The sequence below is a fragment of the Peromyscus leucopus genome, chromosome 3 (genome assembly GCF_004664715.2).
Source record: "Peromyscus leucopus breed LL Stock chromosome 3, UCI_PerLeu_2.1, whole genome shotgun sequence".
Taxonomy (NCBI): Eukaryota; Metazoa; Chordata; class Mammalia; order Rodentia; family Cricetidae; genus Peromyscus; species Peromyscus leucopus.
The window spans coordinates 42,277,057-42,300,387 of record NC_051065.1 but is presented as its reverse complement, the minus strand read 5'-3'; the positions used below and the strand labels follow the sequence as shown (position 1 = coordinate 42,300,387).

The 23,331-nt window shown below is 37.6% G+C and overlaps 1 protein-coding gene across 1 annotated transcript in view; it reads left to right on the top strand.

Moving 5' to 3' along the window:
* The window catches only part of Cntnap2 (contactin associated protein 2), a 2,034,995-nt gene that overhangs the window by 873,931 nt on the left and 1,137,733 nt on the right, over positions 1-23,331 (top strand). The gene's annotated exons all lie outside the window — the stretch shown is intronic.

The following is a 23,331-nucleotide window of genomic DNA, read 5'->3' as shown; positions in this document are numbered from 1 at the left end:
ACAGAGAAAACAGTGATGTTTAACTTGCAAATAACGATTCAGATACAGGTTCGAGACAAGAGAGTAGCGTTTATGGAGCACTTATTACAGATACGCCAATTACAAAGAAAGGAGGTCGTGGCAGATAAACCAGGTGCTTGACTCCCTCTACATTTTGGAATAGGATATGATCATTCTGTAAGTTTTTGGCACACACCTGACACCCTTTCTAACACACTGAATTACTTTTTTCATCTCATCTCTTCATCCCTTTTTTAGGCTGCAAGCCCCTGCAGGGCTGAAGCCATACATAGTCTTCCTGTATCTTGAGCTTCCCTATCTTCTGGAAAAGAGATATTCCAGGAATGATTCTCTGCAGCTGAAGCTTTTCTATGTCCCACTTGGTACACAGCCACTCAGACACAAGTAAACACACAGAGGCTTATATTAATTAAAACTGATTGGCCATTATCTCAGGCCCACCACTGACTAGCTCCTACATATAATTCAGCCATTTCTGTTAATCTATGTCACCATGTTTTCTGTGGCTTTATCAGTATGCCATTACATGCCACTCCCTGGATGGCAAGATGGTGTCTCCCAACTCAGGTTTCCACTTTCCAGAATTCTCATTGTCTGCTTATCCCACCTATACTTCCTGCCTGGCTAATGGCCAATCAGCATTTTATTTATCAACCAATCAGAGCAATACATTCACAGAACACAGAGTGACATCGTCCATTAATTCTCAAGTTCAAGACTTACTCCTAAAGCTAGCTCTTAGTCAGATATTCTGCTGAAAGAGCCTATCTCCTCATACAATGGGCTCTGTGCATCTGGGATGTCAAGCTCTGTGGACTTCACCTGTTCATCTGATAATTGTTCTAAAAAGCTGCTTGTGGATTATCTAAATGCCAAGACACCCCTTTCCTGTGCTCTGATTTTGTATTATTATTTTTAATTTTTCCTGCACATTCAGTTAAAATGATTAATCAACCAATTTTTTAAATCATTTTCTTCTCTGGTAAGCTCTGCCAGGGAGATTCAGAGTAAACAAGAAATGTCTAGAGGCCCAGAATAAGATAAAAACAAATATACATAAATGATTTATACAGTTGAAAAGCAATCTACTGCCAGGATTAAAGGCTCTTTTTTAATGGCTAAACACATAAAAGTGTTAGCATGTAGTCCTTCCTCTTGGCACTATGTAAGAAAACTAACTTGCCCATGTGTTTCCATGTAACCAAGTCATTGTGTCTGAAATAATAATAATAATAATAATATCTTCAATGAAGTAATTACTAAGCTTGTTCATATGATTTGGTCTAACTTGGGTCTCTAAGACACTAACTAACTTAAGCAATGTTAAAAAAACAAAGACTTAACAAAAGAATTAAGTTTAAACAGTGTGTAAACAAGTATTCATCCACAGAACAATAACTGATTTTTTTTGTAAATTCAGGCAATTAACCTTAATAGTTTTTCTTAAAGATAGAAAAATGAATGTTAGGGTAATTGAAATTTAGCCAAAAAGTGTGTAGCATGCAGGAAACTGATATGATATCTGAATATTTTAAAAATACTTACTCTCATCTCAATGGAATATTTCAAATATGTACTTTTACCTATGCATATATTAAGAATGAAGGCCATACTGTTATTACACACATTTTAGAAAGCAAGTATCTGTAAATAGAAAAATAGCCATTAAAAACACATTGCATCCAGCTAATGGTAAAATGCTTGCTATGGAAGCATGAAGAACTGAGATTAGATTCCAAGTACTCATACAAAAGCTAGGTTTGATGGTGGGCCCTTAATGATAGTGCTGGGGGATAGAACAAGAGGATCCCTAAGGTTGGCTGGCAAACCATTGTGGCCAACTGGCAAGATTCTGGTATGGTGGAAGATTTTTTTCTCAAAATACTACATGGGGAACAATCAAAGAAGACACTTGACATTGACCTATGAACTCCATGTACATATACATGACTGTGACCACTCACATACAGACTCACACACAAGAATATATACATACATAAAAACACACATTCAAAATCAAAAGAAAATACTTTTAAAACTTAAAATGTTCAATCTTGTTTTTTCAAATCAGTTTCATAGAATACAATTCATCAAATCTTACCAAATTCAATTAAGTATACAAATTACTGGCTGTATGCAGGAACACTGAGAAGAGAGCCCAAAGCCCTGTTGTTTGGTTTAACAAAGGTACTATACATGTATCACATTATTTCTACTATTAACAGCATGAGATTGAAAAAAATATCAATTCACTGTGCTTCGTTTTCAAAATACCCTTGGTTGCAAACAGTTTTTAAATACAAGAAATCCATAAGAGAAAAATACCTACCAATAGCATTTTGTTGGACACATACAGAGCAGGGCACTGAGAGGTCAATTCAGAGTTTTTCAGATATTGCTTTATGCTTGTAACTTCTTTCTGATTTTAGTTAATATATTCTATTTTCAGGGTGAAGGTAACCAGTTGATTCAAACCCTTTTTGTTCTGTCTTTTACAATACAGCTCTAGAGTATTGATTTAAAGTGATTCTTGCAGCGAAGAGGATAATCTATATGGCTCACATTCTTCTTGCACCTTTTCCTCCAAGTCGTGATGACTCTTCTTTGTTCATGGTAGTCCTTGGCAAAACACTCAATATGTAAATTTAGGCAAACTCTGAGTGACCTCAAATTTTCAGATTGAGTTATCTTTCCATGGACACATTGTCTAAGTTTCAAAGTCAATTTTAGAAAATCTGTCCACTATATTTCTTTAAAAAATACATAGTATTCACTGACATATGGATGCATATTTGTGCTATAATTTTAGGAACAAGTGGTAAGAATGGGGAGGGGATCTGCTAAAAAAAATGCCTATGGGACAACATCTTTTCCCTGTGGGGAATCTTTTAATTTTGCCTTTCATATTCAGAGCTCTAGATTAGTTGGACCCAATGATTTGTGTGTTCCAAATGGTTTGGGTCAAAGCATAGTATTAAAGTATCTTATGTCACATACAATATCTAATGATGCAATATTTTATGAAATGAAATTAATCTTGATATTTCAAATATGCTATAATTATTTTTGACACTTCTTTTCTTTTCATTTCCCATTAAAATAATTTCCATGACCCACTACAATGATTACATTCCCTTAGTACACTTAGAACACAGACCTTCACATAATTGGAAGAGTTGGAATGTTTAAATGCTTGAAGTCTCTATATTTTTTAATATATTTTTTTATTTTTGGACAGTTAGATGTATTGTCTAGGCATAGTACTAAAAATTTATATGATAACAAAAAATAAAATGAAATAAAAACTATTAATATAGTCTTTTAGACTTAGCAACCATATGAAATAAGTTTTTTTTTTAATTCAAAATACCTCAGTGTTATGAAACCAAATGTGAACAAATTCTTAGAATAATAAGAAATCAGCTGTGGTGTCCTATATTAATAAAGCCATGAAATATGATTTGCCAGAACATGTATATAAAGTATGATTTCTGTTAATGACTTCTCTTACCTATTATTTTTAAAAATGTTAATCCCTATGCATGAGTAAAGGGAGTCTTTCAGAAAAGTCATTCTGCATATTCTCTGCTCTAGGCCAGCTGTTTGGTTGAGCCCCAGTGTGCAAGGTTCCTTGTTCTGTTCATGTAGATTTTTGCTTCAATTACAGAATGATAGTTCAGAATTGAAACTGCTTCAGAAATCTGATTTCTGCAAGCATCACCTTTGTTTGTATTTCATTCTCCTGAGAACACCTTTTGTGGCCCTGTTTCATTTACTTGTCTTTCTCAGTAAAATTTCTTTGGAAACCTTTGAGTTCCATCTGGGTACATTGTAGACAGAATGGAGGGTTTATTCCTTTGGTGTGTGCCTGAGAGCAGCTGAGGAGTGCTGACAAGCTCCCGGTGCAATTGAGAATATGCATTGGCTGAGGACCAATCATGGCAAATCAAGCAGTGAGACATCCATTCCTTCATTTTTGTGAACGTTTTAAGAGGTAGCCAACTCATCAGAATTTCTTTCTACATTAAAGATTAGTTTCCAACGTTCAGGTGTCTCTCATAAAATAGTTTTTCTGTTTAATTTTTTTTTTTTACTGTGAATGGATTTTCAGTCCTATGACTTCAAGCTTCACCATTCCCTAAGAAAATTTTAACACCTAAAAAATTTAAAATAGTAGGGCCAGTGAGATTGCTCAGAGGTATAGCACCTGCTGCTGATCCTGGCAACCTCAATACGCATATAGTGGAGGAAAAGAACAGAATCCTACAATTTGTCCTCTAACTTCCATATGCATACCATTGCTTGTATGTGTACATTTATACACATATAAGTAAATAAAATATGATTCAAAAATAATGTAGAGGGAGAATTAGTCTTTCTCAAGCATGAGCTACCTAATGGGTTATGCAGTACCAAGTTGTCAGCCCTAAAATCATGTAGATGCAAGCAATACTAAAAGGATTCACCAGAGTATGTTTATATACTTATTGTGAATATGACAATAATAAAGAAGAAAAGACCATGAATTTAAGGGGGGTATGGGTAGAGTTGGAGCAAGGAAAGGGAAATGGGAAGAAATGTAATTATATTTTAACTAAAAATTTAAAACTGTAATAAATAAGCTTTAAATGTAGCACTAGTAAGTATTTCACACATTTCAAATGATTTATATGAGAGTGTTTTATATCAAAGTGAATTGGAAATTAATAACTCATACTTTGTTACATAGTTCAACTTTAAACCATAGTTACTAAATGTTTTAAAAATATGACTTCTAAAGCCAAACATGGTGGCACATGCTTGTAATGTCAGTCAAAAGTATCACAAATTTGAGACCAGCATGAGCTACATAGAGAGATCCAGGCCAGGTGAAGGTTAATGCATGGCGCACTGTGCTGTAATTAGCACATGGATGTATACATAGGCCTACACATGTAATTGTAGATGTATTTGGACATATCCACCGTAAAGTTGATCTGAGTCTCCCCACTTCACACACAGACTTGCTGTGAGAGCCGCAAGGCACCAAGCAAAAAGGGTTTGGGCGAGTGGTCTCTAGCTCCTGGCCAGCTTCACCACACTGCCTTTCTACTGTGTCTGGACTCCCACCGTGCCTGTGCTCCCGCCATGCTAGCTGCATAGAAATTTACTTTTAATTATACTTCAGTGCATGCTGGTATGTTTTTCAAAACAGATGTAATTATATCCCAAGATGCGAAAAAAAGGAGGAGAAAGGCTCGGGGAGTTTCATGATATCAGCCATTGACTTATTCTTTACAAAGCAAAGGGGATTATTCAAGTTAGAATCACACCCCAGGTTGTCTTACCCATTCTAATTTGTATAGGATTTGTGGAATAATTATTTCCCTTTTTGCAGAGATGGTAAATAAAACATAATCTCATGTATAGGTTTTTAAATTGCAAAAAGAACAAAAACATAACTTAACTCCAGTGGGGGAAATGGAGGGGAAATGGCTGGCTTTAACTAGGTCACGTTGTAAAAGTTTCAGTTTAGTGTGAACATAACTAAACAAGGTCAAACGAATCCTGTATGACTAGGATAACTGGGAGGAGAAGAATGAATGTCCAAAAACATAGAAGTTAAGTATATATAAGTATGTAGCTGAAGATCTTCAAAAATAAGAAACAGCAAAATACGAATGGGGGAAGACATCAAAGAAAATTAAATTTGCTGAGACCATGCTCTTCTCTTCACTCCTTAAAAGCAATGGACTGACATTTTGTCTGGCTTGCATTTGCACAGGTTTTGTGTATGCTATTAAAACACCTGGGGACTTATGTGTTCTACTGCCCTGTTCTGTCTGGAAATCTCTGCTTCATTGTAGTCATCACACCTATGGCTTGCACAGTCTTTCCACCTTCTCTTCTGAGATGATCCCTGATCCTTGAGGGATGTATTGTATATGTTCCCACTTAGGGCTATGCACTCCACTCTAAAGTCTCTTTCTCTGACCCTTGGCCAGGTGTGGGTCTTTGTGTTGACCAGCTTAGGAAGTATTGGTCATTGATGGCTGTAGAAAGAAAAGTTAGTATTTTTATGTTTTTTGTTTGTTTTTTAAGGGTATGGCCCTTGGTAAGTCCACCATGCTCCCGTGAATGGCCATATATCCAAAAGCATACAGGCAGCACTAATTGGATTCAATGTGTTTTAAAAAAAAATAGGACACAAAATCAGGTGGGTATGAATGAGGGGTGAATCTAGTAAGAGTGCAGGGAGGGAATTGAATATGATCAAAATGCAATCTATGAAATTCTCAATTAATAAAATTATTTTAAAATGTAAAAGCTGATTTTTTTCCAAATGAGATTAGCAATCATGAACTCAAGCAATGTAGCTCTATATCAAAACAAGACATCTTAATCGAGTTTCGCTATTTTGTCCTTGAGTAACTTAGAGATGGTTAGCAAATGATAGTGAGCAGGTATTTTTTTTTTTTTTTTTTTTTGTAGTTATTGATTTTCACAGTCAGAAGGAACATAGCAGAGTCTTTGGGCAGGAACTTCTCTTTGCCCATGCTCCAGTCTCCTAATTAACCTCAAGATAAGGGATGATGCAGGAGAACTGACTTGACCAGGAAATTCTGACCATGTATTATGTGTATCTTCTATCTGTGTGTAAAGCATGCAGATTAATTGTTAATCTATTGGTATGTGACATTAACTTGTGGAAATGTGCCTGTTTGGGGTGAGGGTTTCCTATTGATCTGGTTGAAAGACTGGGGAACCCAGAAATTGATGAAAATCTGTGAAAGAATGATTTTCTGAATGACTATGATGGTATACTTACTTGGATGTATAAAATTCCCTAATATACTTCCTCTGTTTATAAACATTAATTTGGGGAAAACATGTTGGAGATGGTGAGCCACATAATCTTCCTTAGAAAGTAGCTACTTTGGGCAAGCATGGTGGCAGGAACTGGGTATGTGTCTCGATCTACCTTGAACTGTGATTCAATTTCATGCATCCTGTCATCCTGACATCTTCCCCTGGAAGCTTTTCTAGCCTAAGCAAGGACCCTTTGTGTGGTTACCAAACCTCTGCATTGCTTCTGAGTCTTCTTTCTCTTCTCCAAATGCTATTTTCCCACTCACTCTTCATGATCCAGTTTCCACAATTAAAATTCAGTTCATATCATTGCTATAACACTTATTAGCATCTGACATTTCCTGAAAGATGCTGAGAGCCTGCATTTTACATCTACTTTGTCTATTAATATATGCTCTTCAGGGCTATTTTTTAGCACTCTGAGTCTCTCTGGGATCCATTCAGAAGCTGCCTACTAAATGAAGAGCCTCTGTGTAGAAGCTGGGTTTTGTTACTCTTATAAAGACTCTTCTCAAGTTCCCTTGCCTGGATACTGGAGCACTGCTCACCTCTGTGTCCCAGGTGTGCTTTGCCACCATCTCTCATTCCTTGCCATGATGTGTTTAACCCTCACACTACAGACTTAAGCCTAGACAGCAAAACACTATTGACCATGAATATCGGTGGCCTCTTTTAACATGGATTTTTGCCATCATCTCAAACTCTAGAATGTTTTGGTCAATCCTTTTTGGGATGCTCCATGCAATACCTTGCTTTCTCCTGTCCTCTCTTTCAGCAGACTCTTACCACTTATTGGCATCTGCAAACCTAAGCATTCACAACATGTGGCTTATTAGGGGGAGGTGTACTAGAAATGGAAAAGTAGAAAAATGTACCCAACCCCTCAAGCTCTTAGACTTAATTAACATGGATGACATTGTAGCCCAGATCCAGCAGCAGGGATTTTTACACCTATAATGCTTTACATGTTATGGAACCAGAAACACTGAAAGATGCCTAGCTCATCTGAAAACAGAGGCCTCTGTGAATAATCAGGTAAAAACAAAAGAGTGTCTTGAAAATCTAGTTGCTGCTCTTAGCTGACTCCTCCATTGAGCTCACCCTGCTAAATCATCTCTCTTCTGAGGCAGTGAAATGTTTGAGAAAATGAGGCTCTTTGTCTATGCAGATGTATCTCCCATCATGAAGACAATGATGAAGTCTATGTTAATAGATAATTCTCTTGACAGATTATACTTTGCCTATCACTGTCCCTTACATTAATTATCCAACTTAAATCTCCAATAACCTTGAGGTCAGGTACTATTGAGAAATCTTTGTAACTCACTGATATGAATGGTAAAATCATTCTTCTAATTACCCAAGTTCAAAGCCGTGAGAGAAAAATCTAATTTTGCCCTCTATCTTTGCCTGGCATATGTAATGATTTAACAATTACCAGCAGTGTTTTGAAGTGCCTTGCCTATCCATCATCTCCTTCCCTAACTCAGAAATTCATTGCTTGAAAGGATAATCAAGGCCAGTTTAATTACCAAAAGAATGATTGGCTTTCCATTCATTCGCCTATTTCTTATGGTATTGTAGCTATGAGAATGGGTCCTGGTTGGTACTGATTGAGTTCCTCCTCTGTTCCAGCAGTGTTTAAACAAAGACAATGTGCAGATACTATTTAATCATTTAAGTCTCTCAATGATGCTACGGGAGAAAGACCAGAAGCTACACCAACTCACCAAGAAAGAAGTAGGCAGAGATGAGTCACCTACCTGAGCTCTCCAGCTGTTGAGAGTCTGAAGTTTCAGAAAATGTGCATCTAAAGTCATCATTTTTCCTTTCTGTGTGGTCCTGACTCACACACCTGCTCAACATACTCGTTGACACTAACCCAGGATTGGGTATTATGGTCTTTGACATCTGAAACCTCTGTTAAATACAACACCCAACAGCTGAGATGACCTCATTGTGTCTCCCTGGGATTCTCACAGAAGACTCTCAACCTATCCTACTTTATCATTCTAAATCCTCTCCCACATCATTCTAGTCTATATGTTCAAAATTCATTGAAATTTTTTTTACAACTCCTCAACACTGAAAGGGTGAATTTAAATTTTGCAGCCTGTTTTAGAAGAATATGTACAGTCTGAGTCCATACAGAGGCCTTGGCCCTCTTCCTGTTTTCTTTTGTTTTAATGTATGTATATGTTTCCCTGTGTGCATACATGAGTGAGAATGCCATGGAAGCCAGAAGAGAATGGTGGACTCCTGAAAGCTATAGGTGGGTGGTTGTAAGCAACTGGACATGGGTGTAGGAAATTAACTTGAATCCTTGGCAAGAGCAGCAAACGTTCTGAGCTGCTGAGCCATCTCTTTCCCTGGCTTCTAGCTTCTCCTAGTTTGTTTTATATGTTCTTATCTCTTTCCATTATATTTCAGAAAATCTTCCCTCTGTATAGCATCTTGGAAACTCCTGGTCAAATTTCAAAGTCCATTTTGTTTTTTGTATCGTGCTTATCTCTAAACCCCAGAGAACAATCTGCCATGCTCTAGTACAGAACTTTAGCTCTTGAATAATTAGTTTTCATTGTTCTACTTCAAATGCAATATTAAATCGCAAACTCCTCCATCCTATATCCCACTAACTGGTACTTATCTGAGCATGTCCATCAGAAAATGGACAATCAGGATTTTCATCTTTGCTCTGTGTTGGATTTACTATTAAATAGCTTCAGTCTACTTTTTTCTCTCTTCTTCTTCCCTAAGCAAGGCCATCCTTCTCCTCCCACATAACTAAGATTTCAAAATGACTATTTCTATCCCATAATGCTATCCTTCAACAACCTTCAATGATTCCCCAAGTCTCTGCATCCTTCAAGAAAGCCTGAACACTTGTCTCATACTGATGCTTCTAAAATTTTTATTTGCTCATATTTTCACTCCCTGAATCTATTCCATTGTGTGAGCTATTTGGCTAGTCTTCATCTCCTATACTTAAAGACGATAACCCTGAACATCTTTTGTTTATCCATTTCTAAGCCTAGTGCCATATCTTCCAAGTAGCCTGCTTCCAAATGTCCTGATTATTCACTATTGTAACACACTAATGCCAAGTTGTTGTAAAGTATAACTTGATAATCCATTGTTATCATCAAATTATAGGGACCAAAGTCTTTGTGAAAATAATGAACTGGTTTCTGAAAGGAAATGATTGCTTAACTGTAAGATTGGGATTGATGAGGACCTGAATTCTGATTTGAGACTTATATACAAAGAAGAGCATTTTGTTGGTGGTGTTTTTCTTTCAAAGGCATTAAAGCCTAGAGCTGTATTGGCTATACTATTTTATAAATAAAATAAAGGCATGTGCACATTGGCCAACAAATATTCTCCAAGAACATAACATGAAGAAAGACCTTGAAATTAGTTCCATTCCCTTTGTATTTAATTTTGTTTTCACACAGAACACACACACACACACACACACACACACACACACACCCCAAAAAAACCTATTCATGATTAAAATTAATTTAGCTTTATTCTCTTTCTCAGGCTCCAGAAAACATTGGCTATGACAGACCCTGAAATAGACAAGGGAATCAGATTGTTCTTTTTTTCTCCCTGTCAACAAGCCCTGGATTTCTAGTCAGTTGTACAGTTGATTAAAATGACTGTCTATTCTTGTGAGAGCCTTGTCTGACTTGCCTTGTCAGGAAGGATCTTACTGCTAGATAGTCAAATAATGTTGCCTATGACTGTCTTTATTCAGTAACTCCAGGCAATAACATTGTTTAGGTAACTTGGCAATAAAACAAACTTCAATATAACCTCATAGTAGCATATTATGTGCACTTTGGGAGTATGGCCTTCTCCATTCTTCCATCCAGATGCTAGCACATTTATCCTAGAGGCTCATGGGACACATAGCATACCCTGACTGTATTTCTGACAACCTTTCTTCAGTGATGGTGGTGGGGGGAGAGGTACTATATTCTCTAGCATTTTCCCCCAATATCTTTATGATGTAATTCGAGAATGGACCATTAACTCTGTTTAATATCTGTAGATTTACTGTCAGGTAATCTTTCAACCTTTCCCTACCCAAAGGTACTTGATCTTATTTTATGTAGAATAATCAGTGTCATGGGCATATACAACCAATGGTTTGTTCATAAACCACTTGATGAAGGTAATCCACAGCTTCCTAGTCTCTATAAGGAGTATTTCCTCTAGGAAACAGAATAGAAAAAGGGTGTTCTGCATCTATTGTTCTGCCACATGGAAGTATTTTATAATTACTCCACAATTTATTATATAGGATATCCAGTGTTGTCATTATTGCATTTCCTGAATATGTGAGATCCTGAGCCAGTGACTTCCCAGCAGTGCTCCATGTCTCATAGGCACTATGTAAATGTGTGGGTATGTGTGTGCGTACTTAAAAAAATAAACCTCTAATCTTTAATGAAATAAACCTTTAAAATACATCAATTCTCTTTTAATTGAATGTTATAATGTCTCGATTTATCATGTTTGAATGATTTACAATAGAGAAGATTGAGTCAGTAAGACAATATGACATTAAACAAGTCAGAACTATAGCTCATCCAGAACTTGGAGAAAGCATTGGAAGTTTTTTTCATCACCTCTTATAAAATATTGACACATTGCTATTATGTTAAAAATATAACAAATTTCTGTTTTCTAAATTTCTTTCTTACTCTTTATTAGATCATGGCAAGTAGCACAAAGAACTGGGGAGAAGAAATCACGAGAGATGAGTCTCTTAAAACAATGGTTCTCAACTAGGGATGACTGTGAACCTCTCAGTGTATTTGGTGATGTCTAGAGATATCTCTGCTTGTCAGTAGTAGGAGGGGTCATATTGATATATGATATAATGGAGACCAAATATCCCCACACAAGAGATGGCAGGATCCTTCCTATATTTTCACCCTAGTTTTCTTTTGTGCCAGGTGTCATTGTGGAAGCTGAGCACGTGGCCTAAGGGAATGTCCCATCATATGCCAAAAGCTAAGCACATTGTAGGGAAGGACTCATGCTACTCTCCTCATATCACTGTATTCTCCTACAGCAACCAACAAGTTATTATTTTAACCAAGCTGATTTCTGAGGTTGTGTAAGTCCATTGACAGCTTTTTAATCCCCTTATCATTTTGTTGTTCTATTATAACCCTATCTCCTTTTATTTCTCAACTTATTAGTACCTTTTTTGATGAAAAACATCTCTGATATCTTCACACTCAGACACCCTTTTATTTACATGTGACTCTTCCTTATGGAATTTCTTTCTTCAGTTCAAAACAATGAAAAAAAATCTTGTGGTTTTTTTTCTGCAGTGTGTCAGAAATGACCTTACAAGATTGCTCCCCAGGCTAAGACACACACGTATGCATTATTCTAAATTAGAGCAGCAGGTTTTATCTCTAGGATCCAGGTTCTAATTTGACAAGTTTCAGACCTTTCTTGGATGTTGCTTCAGTATTTCTTTATCCTTGAATTGTTATTGATAATTAGCACAAACAAAACATGTGCTTTGGTGGGAGTTTGGCAGGAAGCAGCCAATATTATATAAATGACCAAAATACTTGATTTTAAATGTTAGATCAGGGTGCTAAAAAATTTTAATGAACTATAATAAAATTATATTTTAAAATCTATATCAAAAGCAACAGTAAGAGAAACATACCGCTTTACATCAGAAAAAAAAAGAGCTTAAGGCTGTGTCTGTGAGTTTCCAAGCATGCTCCTTAAAGCTCAGAAGAAGAGAAAAGGGGAGACTGCTGAGTATGCAAAGTAGAAAGAACAAGAGCCAGCTCTGTGGCCCTTAATAGAGTGGCCTCCACTGTATCAAGAGGACCGTTGTCATGCTAATTCTTCCTCCCCCATTGCTCTCTGGTGCCTTTTTTCACACTGCTGCTTATGACTTCACTGCATGGATGCCCAACAGAGGCCAGCCCCTCCCCGCGACCAGCTTTATTTCATTTACTGAAGTGTAAATTCATTTTGATTCTCTCTCTCTCTCTCTCTCTCTCTCTCTCTCTCTCTCTCTCTCTGTGTGTGTGTGTGTGTGTGTGTGTGTGTGTGTGTGTGCGTGGTGTGTGCGTGCATGCGTGTATGCGCACCTGCTCCTGTGTGTATATATGTATAAGTGTGTGCATGCTGGGACCAGAAGTCAATATTGGTTGGGTATCTTTCTTGATCACTCTGTACCTTAGTTTCTGAGACAGGTTCCCTCACTGAATCTGGAGCTCAAACAGTTAGCTAAGCCGGCTGCTCAGTGAGTTTTGGGGATCTACCTGCGTCTGCTTTCCCAGTACTGCAATTACAGACATGTGCCGCCATGGTTAGATTCGACATGGATGCTGGAGATCTGGACTGGAGTCCCCATGCTTGCATGACAAGCGCATCACCACCCAAACCACTTCCACAGCCCCTTCTATGCTGGCCTTAGTTCTTAGCCGGTCAGTGTTCTTGGTGGCACTGGCACAAGAGAGATGGAAGGGTTAATACGGAGATGGGGTGAACTTAGGAGCTTTGAAACATGTTAATCAAGTAGAGCATTTGGGGTAAGTGTGAAGGAGGGGTTAGAATCAAGGATGAGCTACAAGTTCTGAACTCGACAGTGACCATTTCCACTGTCTAGAGAAAACCTAGGCTGATGGTACTTGAAAACTGGAAGACCATCTATACTTACAATTACTAATGTTTGCTACTTTCTACACCTTATTCACCCCTTCCTCCCTATTCCACATGAGGAATCACAGCCAACTTGCTCAAAACAGTAAATGTAAAAAGGAACTTAAGGTAGTTAAGTATTTGGAGAAATGGTATAATAAGGAAAACAGATCATAGATATTTGAAATGATGACTGATAGGTGATATAAGGAGGAAGCAAAACAGTTCTAGTAAGAGTTAGTAAAATAAATAGAACCTCAGCCAAGACAGGTTTAGAGAGAAAGGTCAGGGCTCACATCTAATGAGGGCATTCTGTGAGAATTGGGGCCTAGATTATATATATATTTGACATATTGTCCCAACCAATACTGAAGTGAAATGTGTACGACCATCCTTTTGTAAATAGGCAGGTGAAACTCTGAAAGGTCAAACAAATTCCCCAGGCTCTATAGTGGCTGAGGTAGTATTGAAACAAAAATGTGGCTCTCCTCCCAAACCATTCTAGTGAAAAACAATGAAGAGTTAGGATTGTTGGAAGAGTGAAGAAAATACTAAGCTGCCAAGTATTGAGATAAATGCAAGGACGTGTGAAAGACGTCTTGTACGTGGACAGGTATGAACGGAAAGACTCTTCTGTAAAGTTATATCCAGAAAAACAGAAGAGAGAAATACATAGATAAAAAATGATAATGGAGTCACATCCATCCATCACCCAAAATGGTGAATTATAAATGGCCAAGCAGAAGAAAATTATTACCATGCCTTCCCCGACAAGCACTCCCTTAGAATCACTTCACTTACAGATGACAATTAAAATACTTACATTTTATATGTGAATTTTAGGCAAAAGTCTAAATTTACTAAGTTTAGTTTTTCCATCCTTTACTCTGCTTTCACGTGGGTAAACATAATTTATTTTGTTTCTTTGCCAACAATTTTGTGGAAAGCTTTTTCTAAAGGGTAAAAACAAAACAAAACAAAACAAAAAGCCATGAACACATAAAACATAACTTTCATTTCAGAATGGATTTGGCAGGCAGTCCTGCTTGCTGATCCAAATATGATGGTTCCTTTTAGGGATTTTTTAAATGTACTATCCAATATGTCTCCAGCTCAGCTGAACAGTTGCTCTCAGAGCCTGGAGCTTGGTAGAGCAGCTGGGCCCATCTTTGGCTTTCATGTACTAATTGAGGACCAAAACTGTCTTTGGGAACCCTTTCGTGTTAATTCTAAATGTTGGATGCACTTAGGCATCCTTTTCACTCATGCAGTCATGCAGGAACTGTTGCTGCCCTGCGCTCTGCTGGTGGGAAACAGTAGGAAGTGTAATATCCTATGGCCCCAAAGTATATCTTGAATGTAATGATTAATGACAACTTGGATATAGTCAGTACTTGATGCAAAGAGTTTGTGGAAAAGATTGTGGCATGTACACAGGAAGCAGACTGTGCCTGAGGAGCTTAGCTATTGATCTAGTCATATTCATAAGTTTTGTGACAGAAAAAAAAAAAACCCAGCAATTTCACTGAGTCTGCCCTATCCCACACTCACTTAAATAACTGAAGTCTTTTAGATATTAGAAGAGGAACCATAACAGGAGGTAATATTTGGATCTTAGGTGTTAAATCTTTAATGCATAGTTTCAAATTTAACTTATATCTAAATATCTGTCAATCAACCCCTCTCTCTCTCTCTCTTCCTCCCTCCCTCCCTCCCCTGTCTCACAGGTTTTTCATGGTAAATGCCATGGTGGTGTTGTTACCAGTATCTCCCTCTAAGACTAAACTCCAAGATGAAGTGTGAAAGGATAATTAGGGTATCTGGTTCATCCACAGTCCTATTATAATTATATTATGTAACAAATTTTGTTAGCAAAAAGATAAAAGAGACACAATAAATACCTCAAGCAATCTACCATAAAACTCAGGGTATAATTTAAAAAAGAATATTGAACTTATATGAGTTTAGAAAAATATTATTGCTTAACAATAAAGTATTAGGCTTGTAATGTTTCATCACTAGACAAATATTTACGTGAACATTTTACTTAAACTTTTTTTTTCAGGTTATAAAACATTGGAATCAAAATAAACTTTATAAATAAGATTTTGTTCAAGTAAGATTTGAGAGTTTGGAAGCTTAGATGTGATGAGCTCAGCCCAGGTTTATGGGGCTTTATGTCAACATGGTCGAGAGCAGAGTGAGCCTTTGACATTCATTCCTGACCTTTGCCATTGCTCCATGCTAACTTTCCAAGCTTAGAGCAAATTATTTCAAACAAGTGGGCCTCACTTGAAAGTTCATCGAACATATGTGATTTAAGCAGAGATTTAAAGTGTACTTAAATTCAGTTAGGTAATGGAAGGAAAGATTTTAGAATACAGTAATAGAAATAATATGAGGACACAGGAGTTTTCTCAAATAGTACCAAGCTGTTTGAGAGAAAGAGACTCTTCAAGAAGTGTAAGTAGTTGCATAAGTTTCTACAATATTTACTGAACATTTACTCTATGCTAAGGGCATGCATGACTCTATTTCCTATTGCAAAAACAAAATACTGGAAACTAATAGGTACTGTATGGGAAGAGGTATTTATTCCGTTCAGTTTCCTGAGGTTGAAAGTCCATGACTGAGTTCATCCTCTTGTGAGAGTCTGATAGTAGAAGGCATCTTGGTAAATTTCATGTGAGAGACAGAAAATGCACCATGAGATAGTGAACAAGAGAGATGTGGAAAGATGGACTCGTTGTCTATAACAATCCTTCTCACAGGAATTAACCAGGGCGCCCTTGGAAACTATATTGATCCCTTCTCAAGCTTGGCCCAAATGACTGAACCACCTTCAAAATGTCCCCATCTCTTAAACTCTTATGCAATCTTTCAACATTGCCACACTGGAGACCAAGTTTCTAACATGTGAATCCTTGTGTAACAAATCATATTCATTCCAGAATACAAAGATTACTATGTTTTATCAACTTGAGATGTCAAAAATAATTCCCTGACCTATGGAACTTGAATTTTGATAGAGATTAGCACTAACACAATTAAAGTATATGAAGTGTATATAAATTTCACAGCACATGTGGATAGTCAGATGATTTGGAATATGCTTGAGGGAACACATCACAGTGTAAAAGATATCAGTGTAGACATTTTAAAAAAGGCAATAAATATTCAGATAAATGAAGGACTTATCTCAAAAAAGAACATCGCAGTCAGAGAAAACACCAAAGCCAAGAACCAAAACCAGACTCATACCTTGAGGGTTTGAAGCATAGAGGTGGCAATACTAAAAAGAGAGTGAATTACAAGAGAAAAGAGATGGAATCTGAGGAACCAGCAAAAAGTTAGGCAAAAGCTCACCCATCTGTAAGATTGCATGTGACACTGGATGAAATAAGAAGCAACTGAAGGCCTTTGAGCAGAGTGTGACCTCATCTATTTCATTTTAAAGGTCATTTTGGCTACCGTATTAAAAAATTGATTTTAAGATCCAAGTATAGAAATTGGGAAAATCATTACATGCCAGTGAGAAATGATTATGAGGTTGTTGAAGAGGAGTTGTCGTGCAGTGTAGAACCTGTAGTGTAGTCAGGTTCTAGATGTATTTTGAAGCCAGTTTCTTGATTATCTGAATGTCCAAAGTGTAGAAGAAAGATAAGAACTGCTCTGTAGGTTTTTTTTTTTTCTATTTATTTTTAGGCTCCTTCAGGGGCCTACCACCCAGCTCCCAAATAATCACACATGGAGACTTTTTCCTACAAATGCCTGACCTTAGCTTGGCTTAGCTTTTCTTAACTTAAATTATTCCATCTATCTTTTGCCTCTGGGCATTTATCTTTCTCTATTCTAAATACCTTTCTTTACTTCTTACTCCATGGCTTGCTGTGTAGCTGGGTGGCTGGCCCCTAGAGTCTTCCTTTTCTCTTCTTTCATGTTCCTCGATCCTCTCCTCCCTATTTCTAGATTTCTCCTCCTATTTATTCTCTCTGCCTGCCAGCCCCGCCTATCCTTTCTCCTGCCTTGCTATTGGCCATTTAGCTCTTTATTAACCAATCAGGTGAGACAGTTGATTGGCTTGATCAGTTTGGGAGGCAAGAAGGCAGTGGGACCAGGTCCTGTGCTCATTGCATGAGTTGGATGTTTGAAACCTGGAGCTTATGCAGGGACACTTGGCTCAGTCTGGGAAGAAGGGACTGGACCTGCCTGGACTGAGTCTACCAGGTTGATCGCAGTCCTCGGGGGAGGACTTGTCCTGGAGGAGGTGGGAATGGAGGGTAGACTGGGGGTAAGGGAGGGGGTGGGAGCGGGGAGAATAGGGGAACCCATGGCTGATATGTAGAACTGAATGGTATTGTAAAATTATATATATATTAAAAACCAAAACAAAAAGAGTAGTGTAAGTTCATTAGTGTTGTAAATGGAGTCCAGGTGGAAAGAAGAAATTTCCCCATGACTTCAACAAGGAATTTACAAAAAAAATAATAATAATAATAAATCAGTAAGTAGACGACATGCTAAAAGGGCACACAAGGCCCACTGAGGTTACACAGGTATAGCGGTCTTGATGACACAGTGGTATCCTAACCTAAAGTTTATTAGAAAAATAAAGAAGTGACATTTGAGAGGTAATTATGTGTAAGGGTAGAGCTCTCATGTGTGTGCTTTGCGAAGATAACTTTGAGGGACTTCTTCCTTCCCCTTCTGACATGTGAGAACAAAGCCATACATAAGGAAAGAGGCCCGCATCATAAATGAGATTCACTGATGTCTTGACCTTGGTCTCTTTAACCTCTAAGCTTGTAAGAAATTGATTTCTGTGATTTATAATCCACCTAGCATATAATAGTACATTTACCTGGCTAAAGAAAACAGATTAAGACAAAAAGAAAAAAAACAATATAAAGTAAGATGTGGGGGTCATCTGGCTGTGATATCTGTCACCCCATTGATCATCAAGGTCTAGTTATGAAGATTTAGCTAGCAGGTGGGTGTCCTTTTCTTCACTTACAGCCCCATGTGCATCCCTTCTGATGCTGCATGGTAAGTAAAAGAGGATAACCTTCCTGGGAAAGGAGGAATTGTCTTCTGTTAAGGGTATATGAGTACATGCCTTCCCTGCTAGAACTTTCAAACCAGGTCTGAAGGTACATGTGCAGTAGAATGTAGATGAATTAAACTTCCCTGACTAAAGCCATATCCAACTGTGTGGTGAAGCATGTGGCAGTTTGCATTTCTTAGAAAGAAAGGAGGGAAGGAAGGAAAAATAAAAGAAAGCAAGGAAGAAGGGAAGGGAGGGAGGGAGGGGGTAGGAAAGAAAGCAGACTGAAGTAATTGGGGCAAAAATTAGAAGAGTTCTTGTAGAACAAGAACCCAGACTTCCTCATAGGTGACAAAAATGCTGGTAAGGATACATTTTACAGAATGCGATATTCATAATAAAAAAATCTTAATGTTCTCTCTGGATGTAAGAATAACAATTTTTAAATAATATTCATTCAGGCAACATTATCAGACATAATTAAGCATAATATATATTATGGTGGTTTGAGTAACAGTGGTCCCATAGGCTCATACATCTGAATATTTGGTTCCTATTTGGTGGACTATTTAGGAAGGATTAGGAGGTGTGACCTTATTGGAGGAGATGTGTTACTGGGGATGGGCTTTGAGGTTTCAAAAGTCTATACTAGGCTCAGTTTTAATCTATCTACCTACTCCCTGAGGATCAGGATGTAGGCTCCTACCTAACCATTGCTCCAGCACCATGCCTGACTCCTGTCACCATGATGATAATGGAGTAATTCTATGAAATTATAAATAAACCCCAAAATAAGTGCTTTCATATACATGCTGCCTTGGTTATGGCATCCCTTCACAGCAGTAGAACAGTAACTAAGACATGTATCATGCATATTTAAGAGTGCTTTATGATTTGAGCATGTAATATAATCTGTAACATGTACTTGTAACATGGAAATTTTGCATAAATATCACAAAAATTACTTAGAAAAGACTCCACTAAGAGAGTGAGAGAGCAATATGGCCTGGCTAATTCTAATACATTAAGAGACTGCAAAGGGGTCCTCAAAGCTGTGATCAGACTTTTGAGTATGAGAAAAGGCTGGTGTATGCAGACACCCTTCAGAGTATAGAAAGTTCTGGCAATGATAACAAACAGCTACTGGAACCATTGTAAATACATAGGTTAAAGGACAAGAATAGGAGAATAACCACGGGAGAACAAGGCTCTTATTTTACTCCATCCCTGGTAGTTTTACACTGGTATTCATATTTTAAAATATAACAACAGTTATTAGCAGGAAATGCAATTTTCAGAGCCTCCTACCCAGAATCATAAAGCAAAGTATAAAAGAAAATGTTTTGAAATGAATGGCAATGATTTTGTTTGACTAAAATTGTCATAGATGTGCTTCTGTCTGTTGAAATGTAGAATTCACACCAACTAACCATTGTGATATTATGCCAATTAATAAGCCTGGAAAGTCATACCCCAATGACTATGAACTCAACACCTAGAGTTATTGACTAGAAAGCACTAAGAACCCTTCCTTCATTTCCGGCACTTAAACAAGATTCACAGGCGCTTTCAATTCTTCACCAGGGAAAATTCAATGAAAATTATTAAATATATTAAAGTAATCATTCCTCTGCTAGGGACCTGTCACCTAAATTTGCATGCCCCCTGATAGTTTTTCTCCATACATGGAGTTTTGATAACCTGTCTAATATGGAATGTGGTACCATGCAATCATGTATCATTGGCTGATAGTTTTATTAAAAGACTTTCCCCCACAATATTGAGGATTGAACCTAGGGCCTCACACATGTGAGTCAAGTCCTCTACCTCCAAACCATATCCCCAGCTTCGAAGAGACTGTCAATATAAGTAGTTATGCCATTACCCCAGAAGAGTTTATATCTTTACTTTCACTCTTGCATAATCAAACAACATATCACCATTGACATCATAGGGCGCTATGCCCAATATGGAGATCACAGAAAAAGCCCTGTAAACTGTAGGTTGGTTTAGCTTTAGGAAGCTCTGTTTTGTTTTGCTGTTGCTTTATTTCTCCCCTTCTTCTCAAAGACCGTGTCATAAGCACACCTGGCTCCCATGATATCTGTCTCCAAAGATGCATTTAGGTATCCTGCTAATCACTAAATAAAAGAAAGTATTTTAAAGAAGTTGTGAATAAGGTTGACATTCAGTTATAGCCCTACTAACATCACCTCTGAATGGCCACAATGTCCTCCTTCCACACCTGCCAGACTCACAGCATGTGCTGAGTAACTAATGCCAGAGATAACAGCACTTGATGGGATTTTGTTCCATAGTGATGATCAGGGGTTTTGACCTCTGTTAAAATGCAAATATTTCTGGAAGAAATTTCACATCTTTCCTGAAATCCAATTTTGATGTGAATATCACACAAGAAAGGATGAGGAGGAGGCATGTAAAGGGAGAAACTGGGCTGGTAATAAACCAATAGACAGCCTGGACAGAGGCCAGCACTACTCAGTAAATGGCCTTCACACAGCCTTTGCCATATGTTCCTTCCCACTCACTTGGCTGTGATACTTCCTCAAATACACTGGTCCTCAAATTATTTTCTCCTTAAAGCTAACCTAAATTCCTTACACTAATTTCTGCATGTCTCTGTGTTGTTGTTGTTGTTGTGTTTTTAAATACCATGAAAGAGTTTTCCAAATTTTCATTTTTTATTATCTTTTTTATGGATATAGTCTTTTGAGAAGTACAGTCCATGCCTCTGGCCACTTCTCAATTTTAAGAGTCCTGTTCTGAGCCAGGCACAGATATATGTATGTATGCATGAATGGATTAGCATTAGGAATGAGTTCCATATACTTTTATTTTGTTCAGCTCAGAATGTGCTTAACTATCAGAAAAGGAATGATACTTATCAAATGTTAATTCAGCTTTCTACATTTCTTATAGAAGCTTTCATTATCAGTGATTCGATTAGTAGCACATAGTGGGGCACTACGTAATATTTTAGAGTGCTTCAATAATTTCCCATGAGGTCAATGATGGGAATGACAATGTATATGCCTCTCTTAGTCTATAGAGGTAATAAAAACACCTTCACTAAATGACAATCTAATTATGTGGAATTGCATTTGCTAATCTTTCATTTCTTCACACTCAGACTGATGAGTCTCTCTCTCCCCAGTGATTTCTCATCTTTAGCCTTAAAATGGAAAAGTGATTAAACATGTCAAAACAAATACCTCCGCATTTCAGGATTTCAACTAAATTAAAATTTCAGTGATCATCTGAAAACAGTCACAGGGAAGCATCTAATAAGAACCCATCAGCGCCTAATGCCGCAAGTTTGCACCAAATTTAGAAAGACTTTTAATGATTCATAAGTCTAATTTGAATGATAAATGAAAAATCTAAGTTCACCTCATCACTAATAATGCTGTTTATGGCAACAGCTCTTCAGTGGTTCAGTTCTGGACCATGAATTCCACACAACATGGTTAAGGTCTAAATGTATTTAGGAAAAGAAATGACTGTTTCAGTGCTAAGTTAAATCCCATCTCCTTCCACTGACCCAAGACCAGCAAAATTAGTATATTCATTACTCAGCCATAAGATGGGGTGCAAAGTCATAGTTGGATGCAAGCATTTGCATTTCAAAGAGAAATACAGGTGTTTGTACCAAGCGATTTTTCTCTTCGATATTCAAAAGTATTGGCTGTGCCTAAAATTCACAGCTGAAGCCAAGTGATGGAGTTTTCCATCTCTATCATTCTGCCTTCCTGTGTGTGCCAGACTGAATTATGTCCTTGCTGAGCAACTACTGGAGGCCTGCAGCACACAATGCACTTGGAAGATATAGCGAGGCATAAAACAGGCTCCCTAAGCACAAAGAGTTTATTCTCTGAAGGAGGAAACGGGCCTCAACAAAAAATTACAATGCATTGTAATAAATTCCATAAAAAGGATACATAAAAGTTGTTTTATGTATAAAGAAAAGAATAACTTGCTTCCCAGAGAATTCAGTGAAGGGCTGACAAAGGAGTAACATTTGATCTGATACATAAAGGAAAGGTCAGACTTTGGGATCTGGGCCAGGGAATACCACTAAGAACACTGTATTTACACGGTATAGAATTGCCTAACTTTGGGCACCTGGAACACAGGGCTTATATAGAAAAGCAGCAGCAATACCCACATTAATTCAAATTGGAATGATAGTGTGAATTTTATAGAATTTAGATTTTACCTTATTAGGTCACTCTTAAAAGCTTGCAATGGATACAATTATGTAACAAAATATGAGTTTCAGAAATATGATCTTTTGAACCGGGGAGAAAGCTCATTCAGCAAAGTTCTTGGCATGCAAACATAATCACTCTGCTCATATCTCCAGCACCCACACAAAAGTCAGGCATGATCACACATCTGTTACCTCTGAACTGAGTGGAGGGAGTGAAGATAGGAGGATTCCATAGGCTTGTCCTGACAGTCGTGTTAACCACATCTGTGAGCTCAGAGAGGGACCCTGTCTCAATAAATAAGGAGGAGGGCTGAGGAGATGGCTCAGTGATTGAAATGCTTGCGCTTCCAGCATGAGGACTAGAGCTCAGACCTCCAGATACCACGGAAATCCTGGATGAGTCTGACTAGCAAGACTAGCCATGTAGGCAGTCTCAGGGTTTGATTGAGAGACTCCCGCTCAGGAACTAAGGTGGAAAACCATCAAGCATTAT